This window comes from Papaver somniferum, chromosome 5 (assembly GCF_003573695.1).
Source record: "Papaver somniferum cultivar HN1 chromosome 5, ASM357369v1, whole genome shotgun sequence".
NCBI classification, from domain to species: Eukaryota; Viridiplantae; Streptophyta; class Magnoliopsida; order Ranunculales; family Papaveraceae; genus Papaver; species Papaver somniferum.
In genome coordinates, this window is record NC_039362.1 from 64,642,435 (window position 1) to 64,655,468 (window position 13,034).

At 35.2% G+C, this 13,034-nt stretch overlaps 1 pseudogene; it reads right to left on the minus strand.

Moving 5' to 3' along the window:
• Positions 1 to 7,856: 7,856 nt before the first annotated feature.
• Positions 7,857 to 9,958, minus strand: LOC113277473 (annotated as a pseudogene).
• Between the last annotated feature and the right edge of the window lie 3,076 nt (positions 9,959 to 13,034).

Below are 13,034 nucleotides of genomic sequence, written 5' to 3' on the forward strand. Positions count from 1 at the left end.
GCTCAACTACACTTTCTATCCTAGTCCGAGACTTAGCTATAATAGACTAGAAATCAAGACTTATAGTTTTGATCACTAATATTGACAAACATGCTTGAGATAACAACGCATGCGAGTTCGACCAAGCAGGGGTCTAACAATAATACTATGACATTGTGTAACAATGATTGAGAACTCTTGTTTTCTCATTGTTATAGCTACGGATTTTCAACAACGATGATGCTAAACTTACAACCTTTGGAATCATTGGAGTACTTGGAAGTGACGAAGATTTCGAGTAATGTTGAAGAACCAAGGAGATCATGCATGTGGAAGAGAAGCTAAAAAAGTTTATTTATTTATTTTGTATTCCATATGTATTGATAGTTTTGTCACTAAAATTGACAAAGGGGGAGATAGTTAGAGCACTGCTCGGTCGAACTCGCATGCGTTGCTATCTCAAGCATGTTTGTCAATATTAGTGATCAAACTATAAGTCTTGATTTCTAGTCTACTATAGCTAAGTATCGGACTAGGATAGAAAGTGTAGTTGAGCTCAAGAACTCCATGGCAATCATCATATAAGACGAAGAGCTACTCAAGAAACTGGTGGAACTTCATCGACTAAAAGGTATGTGGAGACTTGAACTTATCTATCACTCAAAAGTCTATCTACTCTATCTCCTATCTTGAGACAAAAGTCGTTTTGCTATATAGAATTTGATTATACACATTTGCTATTTCGAGCCGAGTTTATCTCGCCTATCTATTTCTCGAAATATGTGTTGGTAAGCTTTCGCTTTGACCAAGTTCATTTATACCTAGTGACGAAAGTCATGTTATGTTTCAATCACTTGAAAATGGCTTTGACGAAAAATGGTTTGTGAATAATAACTATATAACGACCTCTAAGAATGTTTCAATGATTGAAATGAGAGTTTAGATTATGTAACCACTGTTGGATATAAGCATTGTGTGGTAACACATACATGTATAAGTCCTTATTCCTTGAACCAAAGTATGCGTACTTTGTTGATCAAGAAAATCGGAACAAGAGTCCGCGAACCCAGTCCGCGTACTGTCGAAGGTTCTCTTCCCGAGAAAATCTGCTGGAGTTTGTAATTGAGCTCAAGACTCCATGGACATCATCATACAAATACGAAGAACTACTCAAGGAACTGGCGGAACTTCATCGATTAAAAGGTACGTGGAGACTTGAACTTATCTATCACTCAAAATTCTATCTACTCTATCTCCTATCTTGAGACAAAAGTCGTATTGCTACATAGACTATGTTTATACACATTTGCTATTTCGACCAAGTTTATCTCGCTTATCTATTTTTCGATATATGTGTTGGTAAGCTTTCGCTTTGGCCAAGTTCATCTTTACTAGTGACGAAAGTCATATTAGTTTCAATTACTTGAAAATCGCTTTGACGAAAGATCTTGAGAACAACAACTATATAACGTCCTCTAAGAATGTTTCAATGATTGAAACGAGAATTTAGAATATAACCTTGAAAGGATATAAACATTGTGTGATAACTCATACGTGTGTAAGTCCTTATTCCTTGAACCAAAGTATGCATACTTTGCTGCTCAAGAAAACTGGAACTGAAGTCCGCGTACCAGTACGCGCCGTGAATTTCTGCTGGAGTTTGTGAACTGTAAACAAACTTATTTAAGGTACTTAAGTCCGCATATCAGTATGCGTACTTAAGTGGGTTAGTTTCTAAAAACGATCATTCGTGAACTTAAACTTATATAAACTAAGGAATGCATACTTGCAAACCGTGGCTATAAAGTTCATGAATTGATTCGAGTGAATCAAATCATTTTTGCTTCGATTGTGTCTTATATACTTATATGAGATCTAAGCAATTGAACAACTCTCTAACTAGTTCTCTTAAGTCATTTGAACTAGTTATGTTTAAGATGAATACGGTTGATATGGAAGTACTCATATAGCTAACCATTTGGTTAACTATTGTTGAACCAACTAAATGTACATGTATGGGTACGGTTACACAAACCTAAATAAACGTGCATTTCATTTGTGTGTAACAAGCTAAGTTCGATCTAACGGTTGAAAGATATTAGCTTGAATCTAATCAGGTTTTCATCTAACGGTGAATATTGAATGCTTTGTTACTAAGCTAACATTGATTGCAAACCCTGATTTGAAAGACTATATAAAGGAGAACTCTAGCAACTGGGAAACCTAATCCCCACACCTCTTGTGTGATACTAGTTGTATTAGCTAGAGTCGATTCTCCTTTAACCTTAGGTTTCTATCGAGACACTGTAGGTTAACGACTTGAAGATTTCACTGGGATTGTGAATCCAGACCCAACTATTTTCTCTATAGTTGCGTGATCTGATCTTGCTGTTTCTATCGTATTTGAGTACAATCGTAAGATTGGCTTGAGATTAATTTCTTCGGTAGGCAAGATAGAAAAGTATTCACAAACACCTTCGTCTCATCGTTTGTGATTCCACAATATCTTCTTTCGCTAGTCGATTAAGATTATTGTGAGGTGATTGATAATTCTAGGCTGTTCTTCGGGAATATAAGTCCGGGTTATCAATTGGTTCCTGTTCACTTTGATATATCAAAAGGAGGAAAAAAAAACTCGTAGGTATGTTTGTGGGAGACAGATTTATCTATTACCGTATACTTTTTTGTGTGATACAGATTTGTTTATTAAAGTCTTCGACTTTGGGTCGTAGCAACTCTTAGTTGTGGGTGAGATCAGCTAAGGGAATCAAGTGTGTAGTATCCTGCCGGGATCAGATACGTACGGAGCGCAACTATACCTTAGATCAATGTGAGATTGATTGGGGTTCAACTACAGTCCAGACCGAAGTTAGTTTGTAGTAGGCTAGTGTCTGTAGCGGCTTAATACAGTGTGTGTTCAATCTGGACTAGGTCCCTGGGTTTTTCTGCATTTGCGGTTTCCTCGTTAACGAAACTTCTGGTGTCTGTGTTATTTCTTTTCCGCATTATATTTTATTATATAATTGAAATATCACAGGTTGTGCATTGAATCGATCAATTGGGAAATACAACCTTTGGTTGTTGATTGAAATTGATTGATCCTTGAACATTGATCTTATGTACCGTTCAAGTGGTTTCTCTTGTATTCAATTAGATTCGCAGATTTCTATTTGATTGAGTAAGTATTGAATCGAGAAAGTGAGATATAACTCTTTGATATACTTTTATTAAATTGAGTCTGACTGTCTAGTTGATTCTCTTAAAAATATATTGGAGTTTGTCCATACAGATTGCTAAGCGAAATATTGGGTGTGGTTGTTGGACCCCCTCTTTTTCAGTTGCATAATTTTTTATATGTCTGAGAAAATAGATGCATAACTTGATACACATGGAAAAATATGGTTGTGCATACATTATGCATCAACTTTTTTTCCAAGCACTAAAATCAAACATCTACGAAAATGGATTCATAACATGTTATAAAGCCGAGAAAATGACAGTATAGTTCTTTACGCGTCTTTATTTTCATGGAATTTTTTGTTTTAGGCATGTACTTCATTTTAGTGGTTCCATAACAAAATTAGTGAATGCGTGAACTAAGATATGGTTGAATAAGAAGCTACACATCCTTTGTGGTGGCCGCATAATTCGTTGCGCATTTTTTTTTGTTGGAATGTTATTTTTTAAATATATACATCGTTTTAGTGGTTGCATAACCAAAATAATGGATGCATGTACAAACATACAGTTGCATAACGTGCTATGCATCTTTTATGGTGTCTGCATATTGTGTTATGCATCTTTTTTGCTGGCCGTATAACGAGTATGTAATCAATTTTCGAAATTTTTGTCTAAAAGAACAATTACCTCCGACTTTTTCGTAAAAAAATTGAATTTAGTATTGTTGTCTGTACTCGTTATGTGGATTTCTTTAAAATCTTCTAACGAGATAGAATTTGTTAAATTACAAGGCACGGTTTTTTAGATATGTTAATTTTATAATTTGTTTACTAATTATACTCTTGAAAATATATGATGCATAACGAGTCATACAAATATTTTTCATGATTATAAATAATTATGGGTGTCACAGAAGCTGAAAAATATCTTGACCTGACAATAAGAATAATATACTTTTTGGGCCTTAGCTTAATTTCCCCTTGTAACAAACTCTCTTACATGATTTTTCTTTTGGGCCAAAAATAGGAACGGGCTATAATCTAGATTAGCCCCTTGCTAGGCCCGTGACTGGCTCATACATGTACCATATCTGTATGCATCTGGTATCAGTGAGCACCTATACTATGCTGATGCCCGATACTGCTATATGAATATAGCATGTTTTTCTAACAGAATACCCGATATTTTCCGGATGCATCTGGGGGGACCAAAAATGTGCACCAATTATAGAGCAATCTCCTGGACCGTTGAGATCTATGGGGTGGGGCCTGTAAAATTGGTTTAAATGGTTGGATTTCGCTGGTCCACAATAGGACTATGAAATTTGGTATACCTTTAGCTTTTTTCGATATTTTCCCATATTAGCCAAGTCAGAATTGTCACCAGTCTACTAACTTGTAAGTTACTTGGGATATTTGTGGAAGAAAATGCTCTAACATCGATTTATTTTCGGTTATTCATTTTCTGCCTATTTACCTCCTAATCCTCAAAGCAGATGAAGAGTAGTCCACCAAGAGCTAGCTAGCAAGAGGGTTGCTCACATAAAGATCATGTTGTCACATAAACCTAATTACCACTTTGTAAACAATAAAGTAGTGCATGGACATACAAATGTATAAAGTGAAAGGGCAGAGAGAAATTTAACAGCACAATTTATGCATTTTCATCGTCCATAAAAGTACACCAAGAAGCTAAGTCTAAGAAGAAAACAAGAATGGCTGCAAATTTTGATCTTCAACATATGACTCTCCTGATCATGTTTGTTGTTTTCATTTCCATTTTCCATTCTCATACCAGTGCAGCAGCCAGGTTCGACTCAGAGGAGTTGCAGGGTGGAGATCTCTTGCAGGATACCTGCAATCACACTCTGTTTTATGACATTTGCATCTCTTCATTAGAATCCGATTCTCGGAGCTCTGAAGCAAATACTGATTTGAAACGTTTACTGAGAATCTCGATCGACATTGCTAAGACCAACGCATCGAACATTCTGGTTTACACTGAAGGTTGGATTGCCAATAATACTAACACCAACGACACAAAAGTGAACCTTACTCGCAGCATGAGAACATGTGAAGAGTATATCAATGGTTCAATCAGTTCTCTACAACATGCAATTCAAGATGTTGATACAGAGGATTACGATGGAGTTAATATGTATTTAAATGAAGCTATTATTGGTCCTGACTTTTGCGATATAGCTATTCATGATTCTGCATACGTAATGGTAGAAGATGATGTTCTTTATGATAATGACGAAGATGATGAGGACGATGATGGAGTCTCCACTTTTACAATAGATCCCACATTATCAAATATGAATCTGATGATGTCTAATCTTCTCCAAATTTCAATAGACGTGCTTTGTTATTTGTCACCAAATACAACAGGTTGTAGCTAATTATCAAATGTAGCTTTTTTCAACTAGGCTGAGTCTAGCTATATATGCATATTTGGTGCTAATGTAATACAGTAAGTTAAGAGTCGCATGAATGAAACTAAAATTACCTCCACGAGTAATCTTAAGAAACAGTTTATCTAGTAATCTTAAGAAATAGTCTTAATTTGAATTTTGAACTCCAAGGTTGATTTGACATTTAAGCTTTCTGAATTCATCAATTATGATTTATGACGAGATCAGACCTCTTAAAAATCGAAGAATAAAGATCAAAATTAGTTTTTAATCACGGCATATAGACACTAAAGTTCAGGTAATGCAGAGGTTACAGTAACTAAAATAGCATAAGCGATCAAAGCACGGACATCAAGCGACACACAAAGACACACAGTAACAACCTAAGTTCATGAAGTGTTGGCAATCAAAAACTAATATCCTCATTGCTTTCATCTCCTTCATTTATCATTCATTAAATGTGATCCTCAAAAATTGCAAGGGAGGTCGGTCTGATCAACTAGGTTTGAAATTTCATTAACAAACTGTAGTCTTAAATTGGATATAAATGAGAAGAATAAAAGCATAATTTGTCAGTTGCAGAATTCATATAGAAATAGAGCAGAGATCATATACAAAGACCAACTCTTAGATGAAAATTTAATTTCACTGCTACTAAACCCGAGTCCCGACTATTTCACCATATAAACTAGTTTTTCAAGTTTGGTTTCAAATGATTCCTACCGACTGCTTATTGGGATTGGCTTAGGGGACTAAAAGATCAAATAATCAACTTTCACATTTTATATATGGAGAAAAACTACTTTGTTCTTACCCACCTCCAAAAAACAAAAAACAAAACTAAACAGGAGGGGCATCAATAGCTGCATGGATATAACAAAATAATACTTAAGTTTTTAAAGATCAAGAACCCACACCAAAGTTAACATCCTAATTAAAGATCATGACACTAATCGATAACCTAAAAGCAGAGTTCATGCAACAAGGGCAAGGGTTAGTTATTACTCACATAAAGATCCAGTACCTATCTAACTACTTGGATTGTTAATCCTACAAATAAGCAAGCATGAACCAAACAGATAGAGAAACTGAAGAGAGCAAGAGACATTTAAAAGAAAATCTTACTCAATCTCGTCATAAAGCAAGACACGATAGCAGAGAAGGCAATTATGGCTACTAAAATCCGCAATCAGAAAATACTTCTACTCTTGCTGCTTCTTGTTTTCATTTCCTTCTTCCAAAACCAATCTTATGTGAAGGCCAAAATTATATCCGAGTCTGGATCAGATTCTGATGATCCTGAATCTGGGTCTGATGATTCCGAACCTGATCCTGGGTCAGAAGATCAGGGTAAACCAGAGGATCCGGGTGCGCCAGAGGATCCAGGTACCCCAGAGGATCCAGCTGCACCAGAGGATCAGGGTGCGCCGGAGGATCAGGGAGTGCCACCTATGGAAGATACCTGTGGTCACACTCAATTTTATGACCTCTGCATCTCCTCATTAGAATCTGATGCTCGAAGTTATGATGCAGAGGATGTCTCAACCTTACTGAAGATATCAATCGACCTTGCGAGGACAAATGCATCTAATGTTTTGGATTACATACAAAATTGGATGAGCAACAACACATCTCTGACCAACATGAGCATGTATATGTCAAGCATGCAAACATGTTCAGACTACTATAACAGTACTATCACTTCTCTTCAATATGCAATGGAAGATGTTGATGATGAAGAATATGATGGAGTTAATATGTACGTAGACGAAGCAATGACCAATACAGATTTTTGCAACATAGAGATTGTTAATAATGCAGCTGCGGCTACAGTAGCTTATGATGAAGACGAGGGTGATGGTCATGGAGGTGTCGATGGTGAGGGTGACGGTGAAGGCGAGAGTGAAGGTGGAGGTGGGTATGAAGATGAAGGTGAAGGTGATACTTATGGTGATGGTGATAATGATGTTGATGAAGACTATCAGATTCCTACATTATTACCCCTGCTAACAAATATGAATGAGATGATGTACAATCTCCTTCAAATTTCAATGGGCATGCTATGCTATTTGTCACCAGAAACACTAGGTTGTACCCACTGATCATATGTGACAACCCTAACTAGCTAGCATTCTCATACGTTCTAATGTCAAGACCGATAGCAGAGAAATCTGACATATCTGTTATCAGATTAGTATTTTTACATGTTAATATTTACAAGTAATACATTATTTTATAAAAACATCGTATTCTTGAATCTGTTAGTGATATTGATTGCATGCTTACTCTCATCTTTATTGACAGAAATTGTAGGAAATGTACAAATTAAAATATTCAGATCATGAAAACAAAAGATAGACTGGGTTTAAAATTTGCTTCACGAAGTTTGAAAAGAATACCGCATGAATCATATGCATCCAATATTAATTTCAAAGAAGGCTGTAGTTTAAATTTACCGCATTTGAGTCGAAATTTTACATGGGGTAACAGCGCTAGATGGAAGGGCCTCCTATTTTTACTTCAATCCAACCTTTGTAACAAGTAAGCAATCTGAACTTCCTTTGTCAATGGCATGATCCAATCTCCATAAAGATCAGCAACCAAGCTAGGCCTAATTTTGTAAACAGGATCAGCTCCATCGTTCTCTTCAATAAAACTTTTTTCCTGCCCGTAGGTTCTGGTTTTCATCTCTACTCTTTTCTTGATTGCTGCTTCCACTGACTCGTAAGTCAGCAATTCCATCAGTCTTGCTGGATCCTACAAAGTTCACCAAATTAATACAAGAAGAATAACCAAAGAATCTTAACAAAAATCTTAAGAATTAGACAACAGAAATGTGAATTGAGAATTATCCATGGAGGTAGATGTTGTACTTGTTCTCTAATGGCAGGAACATATAAGTCGGAGGAGGCTCGAAATTTCGCCTCAGCTACAAATTTACCATAGTGGATTCTCTTTGAAAGTACCTGCAAATACAATGTAAAAAAACTCAGAACTCAGTAGGGAATCCCAAAGTTTACCTGCTTAACTCTAATTAGAATTGATTGACAAGGTGTTTATCAAAGCTGATCAAAATGCAGACCTGCAAGCATAGTGTATCGCAAAGGGCAGATGACCCAGAATTACCATCATCTCCTTTCTTAACCAATCTTGGAAGAAGATTGGTAAAATACATATCCCAAACTTTTCGATTGATGTTTATAGAGTCAGCAATAGGGTGCAATACCTTAATAAGTGAAAGAAATCCAAGACCAAGTTAGAACAAATTCCCCTCAATGCTAAACTTAGAATAGGCAATATCTAGGCAAATCTGACATCACTTGACCAATTTTAGATTCTTTTAGACTTTGCGTATTTGCACGTATAAGTCGAGTTCACCCGGCCAATTTTCAAAGGGTATTCACAACTTATATACCTAAAAGGCTACAACAATCCCAAACATTGTATAACAAATGCTAGTAACATTCCAGCTCTATATACACCTCGAGCATACCTGTGGATATTGCATTGGAGGTAATAAAGGCTCAGGTAAGGCTTCCGGAAAGAATGGGTGCTCATCTGGACTTTTGTATCTCCCCACCTAATGTCAAACAAAACATAAATAAACATCTCCATCAGAAAAGCTATCTAAACCTTGTTCTGTCAGAATTTTACCTGCGCATGAAGTTTCTCAGTTTCCATGACCATGTACTCAACCAAAGAACCATGGAAACCATCCATATCAAATGCATCATAGTCATATGTATCGCCATTGTAACAATACTGAGCCCTCTCCAAAAGACTAAATATTATACTTTCTTCTTGATGAATCAATGAGTATCTTACTATCCAATGTCAAGCTTTCACTCTCATCAACCCTTTTCTTTTTGTCCATGCTATACAAAAACAGTAAGTCCTAGTGTCAAAACATGTGGAACAAAGATTGCAAAATAAGACAAACTGCAGTGAAATTGCATACATTACATATTACAATGAAGCAAAAAATTCTCATAGATTGATTAACATATAGGAAAAAAAAACACTTAATCTATCAAAAGGGGCTTAAATAATCCATTTTCCTTCTAAATTCAGACCTAATGTATGCAGAAAAACTTATAAGTCAATTATTATCAACATAGTCAAAATTCCCAAGACAAGAAGGAGGATTTCAGAAAGAAAGAAATGAAAGAGTGGTTGAGTTTACCAGGTAGAAGAAGCTGCACTGGCTTGGATTGTGAGAGATGTTTTTCTTGATGAAACTGAAGGGTTTAATCTAAACCCATGATGTTGCTTGGTGTTGAAAGTGAAAGAAGAAATGGGTTTTGAAAAAGATTTGAATCCATTAGGTTTTGTAATGGTTGGTGAGATTGTTTTCAACAGCTTTACCTCCATTGAAGATTAAGAAAGAGATCAAAAAATGACAAAAAAAAACAGAGGAGGCAGAGAGAGACTGAGTGAGAGTGAGCCAGGGGGACAAAAAGTTGGTAAACCCTTATTAATACACACGAGACCCACGAGTGTAGTCATCATATGTGTAATAACAATAATGCCCCTAACTGCTTCCAATAGGCAATAGCATGTATACAACTCTTTTAACTCTCGAACCCTAATAACATGTTTGGATAGCACAATCTTGGTCTTGTTTTAATTTAACAGAGTCGATCAAAGTCAATGTTAGGTTCGGGTACCAGCCCTCCTAAATTAGATAAAATGTAAGTATCAAATACCAATTAACCATATATTAATTTAACTACAAAGAATCTATTTGTAGATATGTTACCCTGACACTCATGGAGTCATCAATGACATATTTATTTATGACCGCCATAAGCATGCCCCATATTTCGTCATAACCGTGGATGTTCCAGAGGTTGTGCAATTGCTACTATCGTGGTAGCTGAGCAAAACCTGCAGAAAGTTCTCACTATTAGTTTGATGTTACAATTAATGGAAAAAAAAGTATACTACAACAAAAAATTATCAAATTGGAAAGACCGAAACATCAAGCATCAACCATTTGGAATCAAGATCTCTTTCACATTATTGAAAATATTATTGAACCAGGTCATCCATTTAGATCAAAATTATTTTGTGATGGGTATCAACGAGAAGCAATCAAGAGGAAATTGAAAATGTAGTTTTGTGCTTATTTGATTTGATTTTAATGGTTAGAGATAAACTCAATGTTATTACAAAGTTCTTAGTAAATAAGAGACCAATCCATCCATCAAGTTCCGGATGAATCCGTTATTTTAATTGAGATTTAGGGTTTGTTTTTGATGAATAAGACGAACATAAGGAGAACTCAAGGATTTTTGTGGAGAATGGGAAGCAGAGAAGTTGTATATCTGTAAAAGAATAAAAAAGACTTTTGATACGAAATATTTGGAGTATTAAGGGGAAAGCGGAAACAAAGTGCTACTTGATATTCAATATTGATTATGCATTGTCTAGATAGAGGAAGTGGTTAAAACAAACATCTTGTTAAATATCCATCCGTACCGATGCCTATAAATTTAGGCTTGAGCCACTATTCATGCCATAATTGATATGAATGAAAACTGAATCCGATATAAAAATATGAACTGATCTTGGTTTAGATTTCGGCTTTATTTTATTTCTCATTCTTCTTGCACGAACAAATATAAATATGACACCGTTTACGCTCTTTTATGAATCCATTTGTGAAATTAGAATGAAGGATTTGTAGTTTGGTACCTAGATTTTTTCAAGAACTTACACTTGGTACCAAAATTATTTTAGATAGAATTGGTACTTGAATCGTACATGACTATCATCGGCATAGTCAATGAAACACATTCACTAAGAATTCTTATTGAATGAAATTGTTACGTTGAAGGTTCCAGGTAGGAGTTTTGGTACTTGAACCGTGCATTGACCATCTTCAGCTTAGTCAATGAACGCATTGACGATACACTCAATGGAGTTGCCTATTATTTTCATTAGTGGTAAATTAACTGTATAATGAAAACATTAACTTACTGTAATGCGTTTTTCATCGTCACGTGAACCTTGAGGTAATCTTTAACGAGCGATATAAATTTGAAAATGGGAGAGTACCAACTACACCACGAATTTTTTGTTTCAAAACCTAATAGACAATTCCTTTTGTAAACTTTAATTGATTTTAAAAGCAAACAAGGAATATCCTTGGGTAATCTCTAATTGAGATTCTTGAATCACAAGGATGATTAATGTACAACTTGCTTGTACTTCAATTATAATGAGGAATAAATCAATATAATAATGCGAGAACAAATAAAATCAAGACACCAGAACGAGGACAACTGCAATAACAGAAAACCCCAGAATACCGTGCAGTTTAAACACATATGTATTAAGACGCTACGAGGACTAGACTACTATAATGCTTCGTTATGAAATATATTTGAGACATAGTAAACCGTCCAGGTTGCTATGCTGCGGTTGTTCCCATCTGCCTCATGATTACCACAAGAACTTACGTATTTGATTCACCTGGTAATGTTCTTCACAGACCTAGGAGTTTCTCCATAATCGTTCGTGAAAACTAGCACTACCCTGCCTTAAACATGACGTCAATTAATTTCTTTTTGACCAAAAATATATCTATATACTTGGACGAACTTAAATCAAAAAATTAGGTTATCTACTTCTTTAATTGTGTAGAGAATCCTAATCAATCTAACTCACAGTAATATAAATTTAGAAGAAGTTTATATAAAGTTTGTAGTGTCTTCATATCTAGATTTTGATTGATAAGCGTTATACACTATCGATTTGAAATTCTTTCAATCTTCTATTTTAATCAACAATTCTTTAACGGCCATATAGCAAAGAAAATGACCTATAAAATAGATAAGAATTATTATCAAATCAAGATATGGGTTCTGAAGCTATCAAAGAAAGATAATTCCACCTATGCTTCATGGATCTCCAAGTGAATTTTTTCAAAGTCTCACCGTAGTTCTCAAAGAACCTTCGATATTGGTAAGCAAACTTTGCAACAAGATACACAGTGTGTAAGAGACCAAGATATTATGTTGCATAATGTCTCTAATATTTTTATATCAAAGTCAGGTTACTTTAGATATAAACAATGACTATTGTAATCCAACTAATTCTCAATGCTGCTTAATTTAAGTTTTGTCCTTATAAGTTTGTTTCTTAAGTTAAAACTTTACTTGCATTGGGGTTCTTTCCATAGTTTGAAGTTTTGAAACAATTAAGTATCAAGCAATTATCATAGGTATATTACTTACGAAGATAACTTCAAAATGCTAAAGTTAGGCGTGTGCATTCAAAGTTGCAACTTCCTGGATTGAGACTCAAACTTATATCTCAAGTTTGATCAATTTTTGGGAAAAACAAATTGAAAAGACGAGGGTACCCAAATATACCTCAATCTAAAACTTTTCCACCTATAAGTCCTTTCTCTGAAAGTGATTGTCTATAGACCGAGTCGAGACAATGCAACTAATCG